This window comes from Sorex fumeus, unplaced genomic scaffold, assembly GCF_029834395.1.
Source record: "Sorex fumeus unplaced genomic scaffold, SorFum_2.1 ptg000111l, whole genome shotgun sequence".
Taxonomy (NCBI): domain Eukaryota; kingdom Metazoa; phylum Chordata; class Mammalia; order Eulipotyphla; family Soricidae; genus Sorex; species Sorex fumeus.
Genome location: NW_026606168.1, coordinates 6,282,446 through 6,301,812, shown reverse-complemented (window position 1 = coordinate 6,301,812; position 19,367 = coordinate 6,282,446).

Below are 19,367 nucleotides of genomic sequence, written 5' to 3'. Positions count from 1 at the left end.
TACAAAAAAGTCAGTTTAGGAGGAAGGATGAGAGGCTGGAGAGTTAGGACAGCCAGTAGGGCATTTTCCTTCCACATAGCCTACACGGATTTGATCCCAGGCATCCCATATGGTCCCCAAAGCAGAGCCAGGAATAATTCCTGAGTGCAGAGCCAGAAGTAGCCCCTGAGTATTTCCAGGCATGGCCCAAAAATCAAGGGAAAAAAAGGAAGAAAGAAAAAGAAAATATAGTATTGCCTCAAGTACATTAAAATTCACAGTTATTATGAAAAGTGGTTACCTCATGAAGGGACACCGAGCTACATTATAATTCAAACTGAATTTTAAAGTAAGATATAAAATAGCTTCTCTTTCTTTAATAATTTTCTTCCTTCATAAAAGTGACCTTATGACAAAGTCCTAGCAATAGGCTCTTATCTGTATGGAATGCCTCAGGCAGGGCAGCTTGGGAAAAGTCCTATAAAACTAACTTCGTAAAGCAGGGTGGAGAGTCTTTTATCTGGGGGCCGTTGGATATTTATAGCACTGTGTGTGTGTGTGAGCGCGCGCACGTGCGTTGCGTGTGTGTGTGTGTGTGTGTGTAGGAGGGTAGGGCATAGAATATTGTGGGTGAGCAGCTGATGAGAAGCATCAAGTACCAGGGCCAGTACACATTAATTCATGGGCCTGCAGGCCAGACACTGCCCACCTCTGTTGAAAAGGGAATTAACAGGCATTCTCCATTCTGAGTGTCATCTGCTTCTCAGTCTGAGATGTGATGTGATTTTTTTTCTTTTTTTTCTTTCTTTTTTTTTTAAACTCTGTGGCCTATCTAGGTTCTCTCCCCTCTGGAGATGCCTGTGTGTTCTCTCTTTAATGAGTCTCTCATTCTCAGCATCCTCATATTTCCCTAAATAAAAATATTTTAATTGGATAATTGTCTCCTTCTGAAATTCCTTTCTGTGAGGGCAGAGGACAAACCTGGAAACCTGAGGGAGGTTAGTGCTCATTTTCCTTTTCCTATAAAGAGCAATTCCTCGGGACCAGAGTGACAGTACAGTGGGTAGGGTGTTTGTCTTGCATGAGGCTGAACTGGGTTTCTTCGCCAGCACCCCGTAGGGTCCCCTAAGCACCACCAGGAGTAACTTTTAGTGTAGAGCCAGGAATAACCCCTGAGCATTGACAGGTGTGACCCAAAAAGGACCCCCCCAAAAAAGACAGAAGTTCCTCACTCTAGTTTAAGCCCATGGTTCTCTAAGAATTTGTGTGATGGAAACCAGTTCCTGCTCCAAGAAAATCAAGTGCACCACAGGTGCAGTTTGATGGCTGCTCGGTGGGACTGATGGGACACCAGTGTCCATACCATGCAGAGCCTGTGTGCAGAGTTTATCAGTTTTAGTCTCTCCAGACATTTCTGTGAGAGACAAGGGTAGACTAATGGGGAGGTGGTAGCTCTCTCTCAAGATTATTACCTCTCTCACTCCCTACTTAACGTAAGCACCTACATCATGGTATTGACAGCCAGGAATCAGGTGGTCTGAATCATTCCATTTCAGAGCCAGAGAGACAGTTCAGGAGAATGTAAGGTGACTTTCTGTATGCCACTGACCCTAGTTTAATTCCCAGCAACATGTATGGCTTCCTGAGCACAGCAAGGTGCTGGCTTAGTGCTGGGAACAGTCCACAGACCTGAATGAAACTCTCTACTCACTGCACCCAATAAAAGTCCATTTCTTTTAACTTTGAGATTTAAAAAGTTAGGGTTCACTAAAGCAATAGAATAGTGGAGAGTGCCCTGGCATTGTATCACATATGGTCCCCTGAGCACCACTAAAAGTGATCTCTGAACAGATCCAGGAGTAAGCCCTGAGTGCTGATGGGTGTAACCCCAAGATGAAAAGAAAAGAAAAGAAAAGAAAAGAAAGAAAAGAAAAGAAAAGAAAAGAAAGAAAAGAAAGGAAAAGAACGAAAGAAGGACGGAAGGAAGGAAAGAAGAAAGAAAGAAAGAAAGAAAGAAAGAAAGAAAGAAAGAAAGAAGAAAGTTAGCTCGGTGGCTGGAGTGGAAACTTCACATTCAGGAGACTCAGGTTTGTCTTTGGCACCACTTTGGTCCCCAGCACATTGCCAGGAATGACCTTGCTGCGCAGAGCTAGATGTTATAGTCTGCTAGTCTGAGCACTGCTGGGTGTGGCTCATACAACAATCACAAGCTTCTAACTCTAGGAGGGAGGGGTAAAAGGATTGCTTGGTACCTGTTTTCATACTGAAACAGCACTATTCCATGGATACCCAGGGCACCTTCACAAAAGCCAGGAACTGGAACTCCAGAGGCTTACTATCTCTCCACCTAACTACAAACTGTCTCAGTGAAGTAGCACTGTCTGTAGCACTGTCCTCCCGCTGTTCATTGATTTGCGCGAGCAGACACCAGTAACGTCTCCATTGTGAGATTTGCTGTTATTGTTTTTGGCATATTGAATACGTCATGGGTAGCTTGCCAGGCTTTGCCGTGAAGGTGGGATACTCTCAGTAGCTTGCCAGGCTCTCTGAGAGGGGCGGAAGAATCAATCAAACCCGGGTTGACCACGTGCAAGGCAAATGTCCTACCCACTGTGCTATCACTCCAGCCCCTCAGTGAAGTAAGGCAGAAAAAATGAGAGTAGAAAAAAAAAAGAGATTATTTTACATCACTCTTCTATTGTTCTCACTTTTCCTTTTGCTATATCAGGTATCAATATTTCAACTGACAATATTTCAACTATGTTCATTAAAAAAGAAAAAGAAAACTCTTTTTCTCAATGAATAAGGAAAGATAGGTTGAATCCCCAAACCTTTTTTAACCCAAGACCCCATGCACCCCACCCCATCAGCAGCGATTGGTTTTGTTCTCATTCCTTTCCAGTAATTTCTTAGCTTGTATTTGGTATTTCAAGGAGGCAACACCCCTACCCTCATGTTTCTGATTCTAGAACTCAGCTTCTATCTTGATTTCTAGCTACTACCCGATTCTTGAAGGAACTGAAAATCAACCATTCTCTTTATCAAGGAAACTGGAACACTTACCTCACCCAGAGCTGAATGCCAAAGATTCTTATCATCACTCCTACAAAGTCAGAAGGGGAGGGTGCGGCTGGTGAAGTGGAGGGTGTAAGACAGGATTTCCTACAGATATACTGAGCGTGAGTCTCAAAATACCACAGCAATTAGTGGTCCAGTTTCTCCTCCCTGAGCCTGGTTCTGGGTCTGATCCTGGATCAGTAGCCCATTGACAGAAGACTGCTTCCAAAGGTGCAAAAATTGCCTTACCTAACTGAGCTCGGACTTGGTATGCCAGATGTGCTTATGGCAATGCTTTTGAAGTAAAGATTTCGTAATCACTTCGTTTTTTATTTGGAAAGGGAGTACAGTTTCCCTGAGCAAGATCACACAAGCAGTCCACAAGCATTTAGAGATAAACACTTTCAATGCGTACACACACACATACCCACGCACGCATGCACACACGCATGCACGTCCTCACGCACACACATACACATACACACACAGGGGTCATTTAACTACACGTAGCATCTTAGCAAGAGGGCACGTTCTCTAACCTGCTGCTTCAATCTGACTGGCCTGTATTTGACTTAGAGACTCTATGCTGAACCTGGGTCTGATATATAAGGACTGACCTAATGTGGTGCTGAACTCTTGGACATGGCCCCACCTGTGTACAGTTGTAAGAAGACTGCCTATCTGGCATGTAGAGGGACCGTAATACTTCAAGGAAAAGATGGACTCCCCCAAATCCAGCCTTCCAGCCATTCCTGCCAAAGTTTCAGGCACCAAGTGACACTCCGAACGCCTTCCAATGAATCTAATTACATGCTGAATACCACAGGTGACCTCAATCAACTCCACATATTGCAGAGAAATCAGCCACTTCCACTCCTGTATTAACACAGTGACTGTTTGATAATGCATGTATAATTCAATCACAATTTGTTAAGCTGGGAACAACTCTTCTGCAGCAGCAACTTCCTGGAGTGCTGGAGAAGGGCAATTCTATAAAACTTCTAAACTGCCTTTAGGACTACCCCTCCCTTTGCAGGTCTAAGCCATGCTTCTTATCTGACCTTCCTGACCAAATCCTTCCACTGCCACTGAACACCCAAGGCAATCAGAATGACAGTTATCTTGTACCAACTTGATTCATTAGATAGTCTCAACTTTCTCCTACTAGATGCATAGATGCAATTATTCCACATGAGATGCTGTACATTCCAGACATGGAAACCCTGTTATACCTACTGTTTTAAAGCCTTTTGAAAAAGAGTTAGGAGATCAAGACTAAAACAAGGGGTAGGAGTTGGTCTGAAGAGATTTATAGCAGTTAGAGCACTTGCCTTGTATGCTACTGACCAGATTTGATCCCTGGCATCTCATACAGTCCCCTGAGCCTCCCCAGGAGTGCAGAGGCAGCAGTAATCCCTCAGCACTGCTTGAAGTGGCCCCAAATGAAATAAACAAACAAAAATGGTGGTGGAAAGGGAATCCGTCTTCAGAGTAAATCCTTATTTTAAAAAAATAAAGCAAGGGATAAGGGTGGGGTTAAATCTTTTCAAAACACTTCATATTGGAATTTGAGTGGAAGAAAATATTCAAGGGTGGAAAGTATATGATTATGGCACTTAAATCTCTAATTTTTTTTCTAGGAGCTATATTTCAGGATATAAACCTGAAAGTATTATCTTGTCTATTAGGACTATTCTCTCTCTCTCTCTCTCTCTCTCTCTCTCTCTCTCTCTCTCTGTCTGTCTTTCTCTCTCCCGACTAAAATAAAATTAGGGTTCCTAATTAGGATCCATAGTTAACTCAATTTATGACTCTATCTCTGAGTCAGATACCAAATACACCTTTTTAATCTCGTTTCCAGGCACTTGGCATTGATGTACAATGATGGGCAGCAATACAATGTTCAGTGATGCATTAATCTTTCTATTCTAATGACTGCACTTACCTGTTTATGGATCAGCAAGGAGTAGCCTAACCTTCACCTTCAGAAAAAATAAGTATGGGTGAGGTGCTTCTAGTCATGGCACCAATGCTTGTGACCTTAAATTAAGTCTAATCTGCTGAGCTTAGGTGCAGTTTACAGCAGTAGGGAGGATATGAATTCCAGATACCTACAGATCCTTTTCATTAGATCAGGGCAGAAGAGATCTTTTCTCAGCTGCTGAAAGCGACCAGGGTTCAGGAATTAGACATGTGTTTAAATTACCATATCCCGTTTATCAAGGGATCCTTAATAATTTATTGATCACCTTCCCTCTAGTTGTAAGATATTTGCAAAACCACAAACATTTCAATTCTGGATGAGGAAGAATTGAATGGATTGGTTAGGGCTTGTGGTTCCAAATTAGTTAGGGATGGAAATGGCAGAAGACTCATTATCCAAACAGGTCACTGTGAGAGTGAAAGGAAGCACTGTTAGTAGTTATTACAGGCTAATAAACACATTCTGCCATTAAAACCTTCCCATTCAGTTGACTTGGGCAATAAAGGGGATTCACTCACCACATAACAAGAACTGAGTGGGCTTTAAAACCTAGCCAGATTCTATTATGCCACCATTCTGCTTTCTGGGTGGCAACCTTGTCTGAAGATTCTCCTCTACCGCAGTCTTAGATAGATAACAGGATCAAGGGGAGCAGCACTCCTTTCCTTCACGTCCAGAAGCAGAGAGAGCATCTTTATCCCAATCTAACACTCTGAGGCCCAGACACATAACTTGCCCTCACTTTATGGAGAGCATAGCCAAGGAAACGTGAAGCAAGTCTGGGCTGATAACTCTGGGGCCTTCTTGGAATGCGGGTGGACAGATTCCCCTTTCTGCCTGAAGGCACAGCAGCTCCCAGAGACCCTTGGCATAGAAACAACCCAGTTCCACAACTGAACCTCATCAAATCGCCAACCTATCAAACCATTCCAGCTCAATTGCTCCTAGAGCACATAGCCAGCACCTACAAATTTCATGGTACTGTCAGTGCAGTAGGAGCACAGAAAATCTGATGGGAAAGTTGCATAAAAGCCTACCAAGGTTAGGACTGTAGCACTATCCTCCAATTGTTCATCGATTTGCTTGAGTGGGTACCAGTAACGTCTCCATTGTGAGATTTGTTGTTATTGTTTTTGGCATATCAAATACACCACAGGGAGCTTTCCAGTCTCTGCTGTGTGGTTGGGATACTCTTGGTAGCTTGCCAGACTCTCCGAGAGGAATGGAAGAATCAAACCACTGTGCTATCATTCCAGCCCAATGAGTGAAAATAAAGGTTCAACTAGCATCAATCAGTCCAGTAAGTCTTCAGAGTATGACTTTAGTAACACCACCATTTTGAGAAATAACAATTATTGCAAACTGACTTTTATTGAAACATTTTTTATAAGTCCATTTGCCTTTGTGTTGAAACAAATATTATAAAGTAAATCTATCTGTGTCTGCAAGGAGAAGCTTTGGGTAGTGCATGGGAAATTTGGTACATTAGTTGAGAAAAGGTCACACACTATTGGTGGGATTGGTGTTGGAACATTGAATGCCTGAAACAACTGTGTTATGAGCAACTTATCTAATCATGATGCTATAATATAAATAAATAAATAAATAAATAAACAAGATGTCTTGGCAAGTTCTAACCCACCATGGCCACCCATTGGAATTGTGAGAAAATCTTTCTCTCAATAAAACTAGGACAATTTTATGGGTTGGAGAATAGTACAGCAGGTAGGGCATTGTCTTGTCTTGTACACAGCTGACCACCAGAGTTCAAATCCCCTGCATTCCATATGGTCCCCTGGGCCTGCCAGGAATGATCCCTGACTGCAGAGCCCCGGAACACCTCCAGGTTTGGCCTCCTCCAAAAAAATTTTAAAAAAGAACTAGGAAAGTTTCAAATTAAAATTTGATTTCAAACAACAGAGAAGAGATAAAAGAAAAGGAAATTAACAAAGTGAATACTGGATAGGTAATCAGCAAACATCTGCTTTGTTGGGAAAAACCCTGAAATATGATGAAGTGACTTCTTTTATGTAGTGAATATAGGGAATACGGACTTCCTAGGAATGAGCTAAAGCCTTTACCAAACTTGATAGGCATGTAAACTTGGGAAAGTTGTTTCACTTCAGTCTCATTTCCTCAATTTGAAGAAATGAGCTAATAATTATAATTGTCTTAGATAGCTATTGTGGGAATAAGTAATATAGGCAAAGTGCTTATGACATTGTCTGGAATCTAATTAGTGCTTCATAAACGTTAGCCTCTTTATAATGGTCATTTAGGTGACTCCTGAGAGGTATATACTTCGGAACTTACATACTAATGCTGAGGCATCAACCTTTCTTCGGGGAAATCCATTTACTGTTTGAAAGGAAAATAGAAATGCAGAAAAAAGAACCAGAGGAAGGAGTAAGGTGAGGTCTACAGAGGGGAGAAAAAAATGACCTCAAATAAGCAGATGAATTAGTCTGGTTTCTGAAATATAAAATGGGTCCCGTCCAAGGTGAGTCTGTCATTCTTACGCATTACAACAGACTCTCTTAGGAGCCTTTTTCAATGTTTCATGGTCAAGAAATTCTCCCTTATATTCAAGATAAATCCCTCTGGTTGTCACATAAGCCCCTTTTATGTCTTCACACAGGATAAAACATGGGTAAAGATTTAACAGACATGGCAAGCTAAGACGGAGCTTTAGCGATGTTGCAGAGGAAAGTGACAAGGCTTAGTGACATCCATTTCTTAGTGACAGGAGAAAAGGGTAGTGTCAGATACAGACCTGTGATAATGTGCATGATAAAGGAGGGAGACAATAGTATCTCTGAGAAAGAACAGGGGAAGAGGTTGGTCTGCTAGATAAGGAGTTGGATTATAAATTTAAGGTAGTAGTATTATCAGAGCTTTGGTTAATGAAATCAAAGTGATGCCAGAATAGTAAATAAGACATTTCCCTTTAAATCTGTCTTCTGTTAGAAAAGTATGCAGTTAAAAAGGGAGGAGAGAGAAAAATGGTGACAGGAGGAGAACTTTAAGCAATCTGGACACATTTTAGCCAGGTTTGCTCATTAGACACTGTCACTGTCCTGTCCTTCCGTTGTTCATTGATTTACTCGAGCGGGTCCAGTAACATCTCCATCATGAGACTTGTTGTTACTGTGTTTGGCATATCGAATATGTCACAGGTAGCTTGCCAGGCTTTGCCGTGTGGGCGAGATACTCTCGGTAACTTGCTGGGCTCTCGGAGAGGGGCAGAGGAATCGAACCCGGCTCGGCCGGGCCAGCTGAGTGTAAGGCAAATGCCCTACCGCTATGCTATCGCTCCAGCCCACTCATTAGAAAATCATTTAAAAATAGATATTATAGGACCTTGAGAGTACAGCGGGTAGGGCATTTACCTTGCACGTAGCCCTGGCATCCCATATGGTCCCAGAGCACCACCAGCAATTATTCCTGGGTGCAGAGCCAAGAGTGACCACTAAGCATCAATGGAAATAGCCCCCAAATCAAGAAAAAAACAAATCCCCAAAACTGATATTATCAGTTTCTACTTTTGGTAAAAGGGGGTCACAAGGTGGGGGTAGTAGAATAATAGTTGATTTTTCTTTATCCTCCAGGGACTTTGGGTGAAAGTGGTACATTTTAGCACCACCTGTCAGTCAAGTGAGACTTCCGCCTTAGAGGTGAAACTAAGCATTTACAATACTCATGCTCTTTTTTTCATTTCTATTTTCCTGAGTTTCCCTATATATTTATTCTCTGGCAGACTAGTCTCTGATTTTAATAGAGGAATTATGTTTTTTTGGGAAAGATTCCAACTCAAGTCAAACTATGTTTTATTCAAATCTAGGTTGTTTATTAATATAACTGGATACAAGTAATTGCTTCAGAAATTAAATACTTTTAAATTATAAGATGTTTTCTGAAGTTTTATTACTTACATTTAACTTGTTATACACATAGTATCAAATAATAATTTTGCATTGAAAATAATAAAGAATAAATTTCTGCCTCTGAAGATTGTTCTTTGATTTTGGAAGAGAAATAACTCCTCATATCTTAGTAAAAAATTGGAAGTTCAATGAGGATTATATCCCAGAGAAATGAATGATTGTAAAAAATAATTTGGGGGAGCTGGAGAGATTGTACAGGAGTTATGGCACTGCCTTGATACAGCTGACTCCACTTTGATCCCAAACAGCATACATGAATCTCAGGAGACAGTCTACCAGGAGAGCACCACCAGGAGAGAACACAGCCAAAAGTGACCCCCAAACAACTTTAAAATTTTTTAAAATTTTATTTATCTCAGTTTATTTTTTCTTTCGTTCCTTTTTTGGGAAGCCAGGGGGTCATGCTTGGTCAAACTCAGTACTTACTCCTGACTATGCTCAGGGATCACTACTGGCAGTGCTTGAGATGGGGAAGGGGGAGCTCATATGTGATGCCATATGCAAGGCAAGCAATCTATCCTCTATAATATCCCCTCACCTTCCACCTAGTCTTCTTTGCTTGTGTCACCAACTAAGGATTTTTTTCATAGTATGTAGCTATCTCCATAATCAAACTGATGGGAGATATGCCTTCTTACTAAATGTAGTTGATTTTAAAAATAATTGCAAATAAACAAATGAATCTGTTTTACATGAGAAATCAGTTCAGAATCCTAAATTTGTTCATTAACAACACTGGAATATTATGGGTGTCAATTTGAAATTATGGGCATGATAAAGTTTTATTTTATATTTCAAAACATAGCCAATCAATTTATTAATATGTTTAAGAATTTAATTCTTACTTAACCACTTGACCTACTACTGTCCGCTAGTCTCAATTACTTAACAACTTAAACTGACACTTAATAAGTATGTAAATGGAAAGCACCCTAACGTAATACAGGTACCTTCCTAAGTGCCAATTATATGCCTCAACATTCCCTTCAATTTGAATGTGTTAGTAAGAATCTAATTACACTGGTTTATAGCTGATGGAATTACAGAAGGAAAGATTTCTCTCCTACATACTTATTAGACCTCAATAAGTGTTCCTTTGCAATCTGTTGCTATTCAATTACCAAGTAATAACTGTCTTAATGAATCTAATTGAAATGCTTATTTCAGACTCCTATCACACACAAAAAGGAGGCTTCACTTGGAGTGCTTCCCCTGACTGGAACCCACTAGGTTGTTTATCTACAAGTGACTTCACTAGGAGGGATGTCCCACTTGTGAAAGCACAGCAGTGTCAAGGGCACTCCCTTCTCTTCGTTTCTCCAGCATAAAACCTAAGGCTTCTCTGAGAAATGTCTAGTGCTGTGCCAGAGAGATAGTACAGATAAGGCACTACCTTGCATGCCACCAACCAGGGCTCGGTTGCTGGCACGCCATATAGTCCCCCAAGACCACCAGGACTAACACTTGAGTGCAGAGCTGGAAATGAGTCCAAACAAAACTGGGCGTGGCTCAAAAACAATAAAACAAAACAATTAAGAAATGTATAGCTCAACCCTTCAAGATCATGCAGGCCGCATGCTCATTAAACATTACTCCAAGAAGATAAAATAATGAACATTGAAATATCAGTAACGCATCTAGGAGATGGATCTTCCTAGTGCCAGTGTTGCCTAAGTAAACAGGAGTGCCTCAGAAATCACTTTACTCCAATGAGTCCTGAAAAGGAATACAGCCATAATTGTACCATCTAACAGTGAGAAAACTGAGGATCATTTGTTTTTTGGAGAAGGGCAAATAGCATTTTATGAACTAGCAAAAGGCAGAGGTTGGGGGACAACCCTAGGTTAACTGTCTTCCACTGCTTAAACTCACAAGAGTTGGAATGAATGTTAGAGCTTAGCTGATGTCACTTTGTAGAAATCAAAGTTTCAAACTCATGGTAAAGAAGGAACCAGATGTTGAGCTCTAAGCCTGTGCACTTTGACAGAAGCCATCTGCATTGTTTAAAAACAAGACAAATAGTTACAGAGCTAAAATATCAAAACCCTTTTAGTTGGACAGTCAGTGCAACACTCCCTCCTTCCTCCCTCTTCCTGCCTGTGACTTTTGGTTGATACAGCAACAGCAGTCATAAAACTCATTCATTTCAAGGTATGATAGAATCAGTTTGAAATAGCCTACAAGAGGCAAGAGGAGAGCCCAAAACAAACCACTGTGCTTATTTTCTTAAAAAAAATATTTGCATTGTATTGGACCAAAGACAAAAGCAAACTTGATTCAAGGGACTGACTGGAACATCAGCTTGATAATTTTTGCACCAATTCTGTAGGGCTTCCCCGTGCAAACTGGCCAGGACAGAGAGCTGGAGGCACTAAGTAAGCTCAGAGTCCTGCTGACTATTCTGTGAGCCTCATCTGAAGGTGATACTGCTCAGCTTGTGTCCACAGTTGGTGTGATGGCAGGTACCACAGTGCAGTTTTGGAACATGTACTACAAGGATTTCCTTTTCCAAAAATGTTGTCAAGGTCATGGGGCAGTTCAGCAATTAAAGGAATTCCTGTGGAACAATGGCTTTCAGAGAGAGAGAGAGAGAGAGAGAGAGAGAGAGAGGAGAAAAATTAGATAAAAGGGCTGGAGAGACAGCACAAAGTGTAAATAGCACAGAGACAGAGTCCAAGCACAGTTGATCCCCAGAATCACATATGGTCCCCCAAGTGAGAGATCTTTGAGCATAGAGCCAGGAATATCTCCTGAGGACCATTGAGTTTGGCCCCAAAATGAGAAGAGAGAAAAAGATATTTCATTTTTCTCCTCTCTCTAGAGAGAGAGGAGATAAATTAGTAATAAAGAGAGAGATAAATTAGTCAGAGAGATAATTTAGTAAGAAAGAGAGAGAGATGAGAAAAATTGAGATAAAAACACTGGAGACATAGCATGAAGGATAAATAGCACAAGAACCAAGTCCAGTTGATCCCCAGCCTCACATAGTCCCCCAAGCACCACTAGGAGTGATCCTTGAGCACAGAGCCAGGAATATTCCCTGAGAACCACTGAGTTTGGCCCCAAAACCAGAAAAGAGAGACATGAGATAAATGAGATCTCTCTCTCTTACTAAATTAGAGAGAGAGAGAGAGAGAGAGAGATGAGGTGAGATTAAGGAGATAACTCAAGTCGCATGCATGCTTTGTGTGTGAAGTTCGAATTTGATCCCTGACCCTGCATCCCCACATGCCCAGTACCACTGGGTATAGCCTGATGACCTCCCAGCACCACCAAGCTCTGTCAGTAAACATCCTAGCCCCTGACCACTGCTGAGTGTGACTCCTGTAAAAATTAAGAATAAGATCAACACAGATCTAAAATAAGATCAACACTCTGTGTAGTCTATATCACTTTGCTGAAGCATCCATCACCTTATGACTTACTTAGACATAGTTCTTATTTCTAACCAATAGTTCAAACCAATGGTGATTGGTATTATTGCCCAATCTAATTATGAAGGCACTGAAAAAGATGGCAAGTCCCATGTGGTCATCTATGCCCAATCTCTCTCTCTCTCTCTCTCTCTCTCTCTCTCTCTCTCTCTCTCTCTCTCTCTCTCCCTCTCTCTCTCTTTCTCTTCTGGTTTTGGGACCAGACTCAGTGGTTCTCAGGGGATATTCTTGGCTCCATGCTCAAGGATCTCCTAGTGGTGCTTGGGGGACCATATGTGGTGCTGGGGATCAACTGTGCTTGGCCTCTGTGCTCTTTACCCTTTGTGCTATCTCTCCAGCCCTTTTATCTCATTTTAAACTATAACATTTTCCTCTAAACATCCATTTCAGCCATGTCAGTAAAGAGGCCTTACAACTGCTTTTGCCTTCACTCAGGAACAGTTGTTAAAAAGGGATGGGTCCTTTTATCTATCCAGCTAACACAGAGAGAAAATTATGGAGGGCAATAACTTGTTTTCTTTGGAAAAAAATAACCCAGAAAGTTGCTATTTTTCCCTGTGGAGGAAGCCTTGAGTTCAGCTGGCCAGCCAAATGATTTTTAAGTTTCATTAATGTGCCAAGCACTCTGTTGGGGTCCCTGGCCAAGAACTTATCACCTAGAGAACTACAGCCTATGTAGCTTTGAAAAATTCTCATCATTGTCCTTATAGTGACAACCAGGGGAAATTTTCAGTGATGAACAGGGAACCCATAGTAGAGAAATAAGTTTTCCTTTAATCCTGTTCTTCCTGAATGGAAAAAAGCCCAGAACAGAACAAGGGGTCATGCAAAATCCAACATTCAGAGACCAAGTCTATGCAGAGAGTGGCCTATAGAACACAAATAAAAATTACAGAGAATTCTTTGAGTTTAACTTTTTTTTAAATGACTATGTAGAGAGTGATCATATGAATTTAAAATACTTTCATTTGAAATTTAAAATGTTTTTAAAATATGAAATTGTGTAGGTGTATCCTAAAGCAACAAGTGGTAAATTTAGTAGAATATATGGAAATTATTTTCCACCAGGGAATACAATAGATTTATATTATTTACAGAAAATCTACTACATTCTATATTCTCATTTGATTATATTTTTAGTGTGTCAGTTGTTGGTTTTGAATCTAAACATGAATTATTTCAAAAATAATGACAATTTTAACTTTCTTACTTTCAGATAGTTTTGCAGGCTTTTTTTTTTACATCACTCCATGAGTTACTGATGGATCCCCACTATAATGCAATCCAGTCTGCAGAGTAATTTCTCCCAGTTTGTACGTGCTGCCCACACGGTCTTCTTTTATTAGAGACCACGAGCTGCTCATAGTGCAGCTTTAATCCTGGAAAATTTCACTTTGCCTCTTGTCTCCCCTCTCCAACTCTGTTCTTCTTGGCTCTTTAATCTTCCTCATAAAACATCGAAATCTATTTTGGCACTCCCTCTATTTTGTTCAAAGAGTTATGGAGTTTAATGACCTAACTCTGGACTAGAGGATCTTGATGCAAATGGAAAGGAAATGAATCCAGGCTATTCTTGGAGATCCACCTGAAGGGGAGGCTCCCTGGACGAAAGGAGGAGAGCTTCTTTTATTTATTTAATACACACCTACTATTAACATATTCCAGAGGGGGAAACTGAGAAAGTCCTACCTCCCATATGGTTGGATAACAGAGGACACATTCTGATTGGGTAATACAAGTAGAGAACATCTGATAACAGCAGTGTTATCAGTGGGGATTGGAGGTAATACTCAGGCAGGTTGAAGCCTCCTGTCAAAAAAGCAGACTTTTTCTCATCTTAAAGAGCTTTGTCAGGGTCTCTCTAACAGTGGTTTAGTAAAAAAATATTTTTAAAAAGTATGCGTTTTGTAACTGAGACCTTACAAACTAAGTAACTTTAGACAAATGACCCCAGTTTACTGAATCTCTCACATAAAATTCGATTAAAAGTATCAGCTCTTATTTAACATAAGAACACAGGAGAGGAAAATGGATAGAAAGCAATCCAACCAATAGTAGCTGTTCATTATTGTTACTGACAAAATGCTGTGTGTATTAGGGCTTTAGCAAGAAGCAGACAACACTTAAATGAGAACAATCTGAGTCAGTTAAGCATAAAGCTGTGGCTGGATGTAGAGGAAGTACATTGTCTGACACACAGCAAGAACAGATGACAATGATCAACTGGACCCCAAAGGAAGAACAGAGAGTGTTTGTGGCTCTTCCAGGCTGGGAATGCTATATGGAACAGATCAACCTAAACTTTCAGTCTTCTGATCTTGAGATGCTGGAGTCTGTTAGGTGCAAAATTTGGTAAAGCATGAAAATGTGCTGGATATGGAGTCTACCACCAGTGGACTTATTGTACAGAGTGGACAAGGACATGTAAGCATGAAGTTTGATTTCAGTTGTATACACTAAGGGCTTTGATAGGAGCTTAAAGAATTAATGACTAAGGCCTTCTTAGGGAACAGATTGCTTCCAGATCAGAATACATGCGTTAGAGGGACTGTGGTTGTACTGGACCTTATGGGTGAGGCAGGTTTCAAACGTAGCCATGAAAGTTGTCAGAACTCAGCACATTTCATCTGACTGGAGCTTCTGGCACCTGAAGGGAACTTAGATGTTATCATTTCTGTGAAACTGTCCATCTTCCCCTCCTGCTATTTATCTTTCCTTTTTTGATCACTACCTGTTCTCTGTCTCTTTCACAGTTCCTCGTTTTCCTTTCCTAGCTGTCCTTGTCTGTGAGAGGAAGATTGGGCAGAAAATGGGGAATGAAGCTCTGTGGGATGTTCAGAAAGCTACAATTCAGTTCTGCTCCATCCCTTGATACGAATGGCAATGGCAGAAAAAGGGAACCAAATAATTACCACCACCACCCTCCAACAAAGGGTATTTACTTGAATCCTTTGACTCACTTCTTTTTCTTCCATTTTCCAAAAACCTAAAGTAGAAAGATTGGAAGACTAGAAGTAGATTTTAGAAAATATTAGCTTTTCCTTTGTCCCTCAGTCTGCTACTACCAGCTGCAAGAAAAAAAAAAAGGATTAATTTCACACTCCACTGAGGTCACAGCAGGCTTGTACTTGCACTGGGTTAAGTCAGGTCCTTTCTCTTTGGCTCAGGGGAAGCAGCACTTTCCAACATGCGGAACGGTTATTCAGACCACAGGCCTTTCTACACGGGACAGCATTCCTTAAGGAAAGATGAATAAATTGCCCTGGATCCTTTTGTGTTTCTGGTTTTTGCTGCTGTTTTCATCATGTAAGCCCAGTTAAAGTGGAATGTAAGCTCAGAGAATTCCCATTGTTTTCTCTAGGTGATTTCATACCTCTCAGCAGTCAATGAGGTAAATGTAAGCTGAATGAATGAACATTTGCAAAAGGGTATCTGAGCTGGGAAGCGATCATAATGGTCACACCTTGTGCCCTCCATTTGCCTTTATTATCTTTCTTCCTCCCTCCAGTAAACTTTTACCTCACTGGGAGAGAAATAAGATTGTGTTCACCTTTAAATTGCCAACAACTGGAAGACTATAGATGTCCCATAATAGGCCCTCAATGCATACTTATTTGAATGAATGATTAACTAAATTATGGAGTGAGCAATTTTGGCCTCAAAGCATAATTTTGGGAAATGATGATAGATAATGAAGTCCCTTAACACTGAGGGCATTTTGGGAAGGGACTTGTACATAAGACAAAGTTTGGACTTTACTACTTATTTGTTATTTATTTCTTATGGGGTATTATTGTATTCTGTAAATAATCAGGGAGTGATTTAGTAACCAAACCTATTTTAGAGTGATCATCCTGCTGGTTATGTGATAAGTCTGATGTACATATACTTTTGGAACCATGAAAACTTTGGTAAACAAAGGACATTTTTTTTAAAGGCACCATGATTTACAAAGGTATTCATGATTAAGTTTCAAGCATATAATATTTTTATTTTATTTTATTGTGTTTTTTTGGGTCACATCTGGAAATGCACAGGAGTTACTCCTGGCTCTGCACTCAGGAATTACCCCTGGAGGTGCTCAGGGGACCTTATGGGATGCTAGAAATCAAACCCAGGTTGGCCACATGCAAGGCAAATAGCACCTGCTGTGCTATTGCTTCAGCCCCGCATATAGTATTTTAACACCAATTCCTTCACCATTGTTTACTTCCCTCCACTGATGTCCCCAGTTCCCTCCCATGTCCCAGCCTACCTCTATTGCAGACATCTTATTTATTTATTTTTCCCTTAGCACTGTGGTTTACAGTACCGATTGAGTCTCACACATATTTTACCTCCTTCCAGCACCCTGCCTTCTTCAGAATGACCACTCCCTTAACTGTGTGTTCTCTTCTCTGTCCTTTCTCCACCCCCCATTCCCCCACCCCCAGAGGCAAACTTTCCACTGAAGTCCACTTCTCACGTTCTTCATTCTATTGCCACAAAGGACATTTTTTTTGTCCAAACATAAGTGTAGCTGTCCAAGCTCTATTATCTATGCACGAAAATAAATCCACTTTCTCTAGGTTATGTGGACAAAGGTTGTATAGTTTAATTAGATTGATTGATTAGAGTTTATTTTGGGGCTCTGTCCCAGTGGTGTTCAAGGAACCATGCAGTTCTAAGGTATAAACCCAGAGCTCCCACATGCAAAGCATACAGTCCAGTCCTCTGAATGCTCTTCTTGGCCTGTGTGTTGTATAGTTTTAGAAGACAACATGTCCTTATAAAACTAGTGAAAACTAAGCATCCTTGATTATCATAGTAAGCATCAAGTCACAGGGATTCCTAGATTTTTAACAGCAAACTGTCCTCAAACTAAGAGAAATGTCTTCATTTTTAAAAATCTGAAAAATTATTTTTGGTTCCTGTGATCCTTCAAAATATTGTACATCAAACTGTATTTTATTGTCACCTCAATATTTGAAAAGTCAAACTTGTAGATATAGATTGGTTTGTCTAGGTAATCTGAGTACTGGCATCTGATAGCCACACTTGTGCATACTGTTCTGACAGAGAACTAAAATGCATTCGACTATAGCTGAGGATAATTGTGGGTTTGTATATCAAAAACCAATCAAAACCTTTTGTTAACATACCATAATAAATATCGATTATTCACCATGAAATACTATGTATGGCTACAATTTTTTTCCGCGTACATCAAGTTCTCCCCTTACAGATGAGTTTTGCCCTTTCTTTCTGACACTGAGTTGGCTTTACACATTGCTTTGACAACAACAAAGTGGTGATTTTGTGATTTCCATGTCTCTACTGAAGAAGACTTGGACTTTCTCCTCACACTCTCTTGGAACTGTATGCCTTGTTTTTATTTTGTTTGGTTTTGTTTTGAAGCCATACTAGGCTGTAGTCAGATTTGACTCATGACTTTGTACTCAGGAATCACAGCTGATGGTGTTCAAGGGACTACATGGGGCACTGGGGATCAAACCTGGATCAGAGCATGCAAGGCAAGAGCCCTACCCATAGTTCTATTTTTCTGACTCCTAAAACTGTATATCTTAAAGTAAACATAGACTATTCCCCAGTGATTGTGTGTGTGTGTGTGTGTGTGTGTGTGTGTGTGTGTGTGTTTTGGGGGGGAGGGGAATTACAGTCTATGCAAAAAGATAAAAATGAATAAAAACAAAAGTATCACAATAGAGGCCCAGATATCTCAGATATCCTTGTTGAGTCCCAAGATATGTAAAGCCATTAGGACTGGCCAGTTTCATAGCCAGGGCTACTTAAGTCTGTTCAATCACCAAGTGGAGCAGAGTTGAGCTATCCTAATAGTTCTCTGCCCAAACAACAAGCAAAAGAATTTTGAGGGAAAAAAACCTATTTTTCAAATTTGAGGATTGGGACAGGTTGGAATAGGGGGTTGGAGGAACATGTGGTTAATAGAATTTGAAGTCTCTCCTTTTTTGTTAACCTGGAATTCAATCAAATGTGAATGTCCTGAGTCTGCTGACTTTAGGACATGGGTCTGATATGATCATTTAAATGCTGAAGTGAGCATGTGAAAAGCAGTACTATACTTTTCTTTGGCTGGAATCAGAAACAAAGTCAGAGGGAGTCAAAGAATGAGAGGGATTTGTTGCACCTCTGTTTGCTTACAGATGGATGGGGCCATAAGACAAAAGTGACTGGCACCTCTGCTGAGAATTCAGCACCCCCCTGCTGATTGCCATGATTCAGTGGTATAACCATAAGATACCAAAACGCTTGAAAGAGTTGAGGCAGATCCATTTGTGCAAGACTTCACATTAAGAGCAAGTCACATTCAGCCAAGATCTTCCTTTCAGCTTCATGAAATTCTGAGCAGAGACTTTGGTCCAGCTTACCCACATCTTTGAGCCAAGAAACTACACTAAGGTGGGTTTGTACTAATGTGTTATGTAGCAATGAAAAACAAGTACAAGTAGCTTATTTCATCGTAAGATGAATGTACATAGTAGCTTTTTTTTTCAATAACTGAAATGACTCAATATGGAGCAAAGAATTTGTTTTGGCTGCATCTCAGAATTTGTTGGAGAGCACTTTAAATATACTAAGGACTGCTCCACCTCCAACCCCCTGTGATGATGATTTAATTGTTCTGGGATGTGGCCCAGACATTGGTATTTTTAAAACGCTCCCCAGGTGATCTTAATATCCAGCTGGAATTGAAAACCACTAAGAAAAAACAAATTATAACATGGGCAGGTAGATAGATGAGAGAGATGAAAAGATTTCCACCACATTATCCCTCTCCTGTCAGACAACCATCAGTAACCAGATAGACAATGTGTTTTGTACTTCTGGTACCAATTAATTGCCCACCATGAGAATTTGTTGGTTTCCCACCACCAACACCACACACACACACACACACACACACACACACACACACACACTACATTTCTCAGATACCAGCTGAGAGTT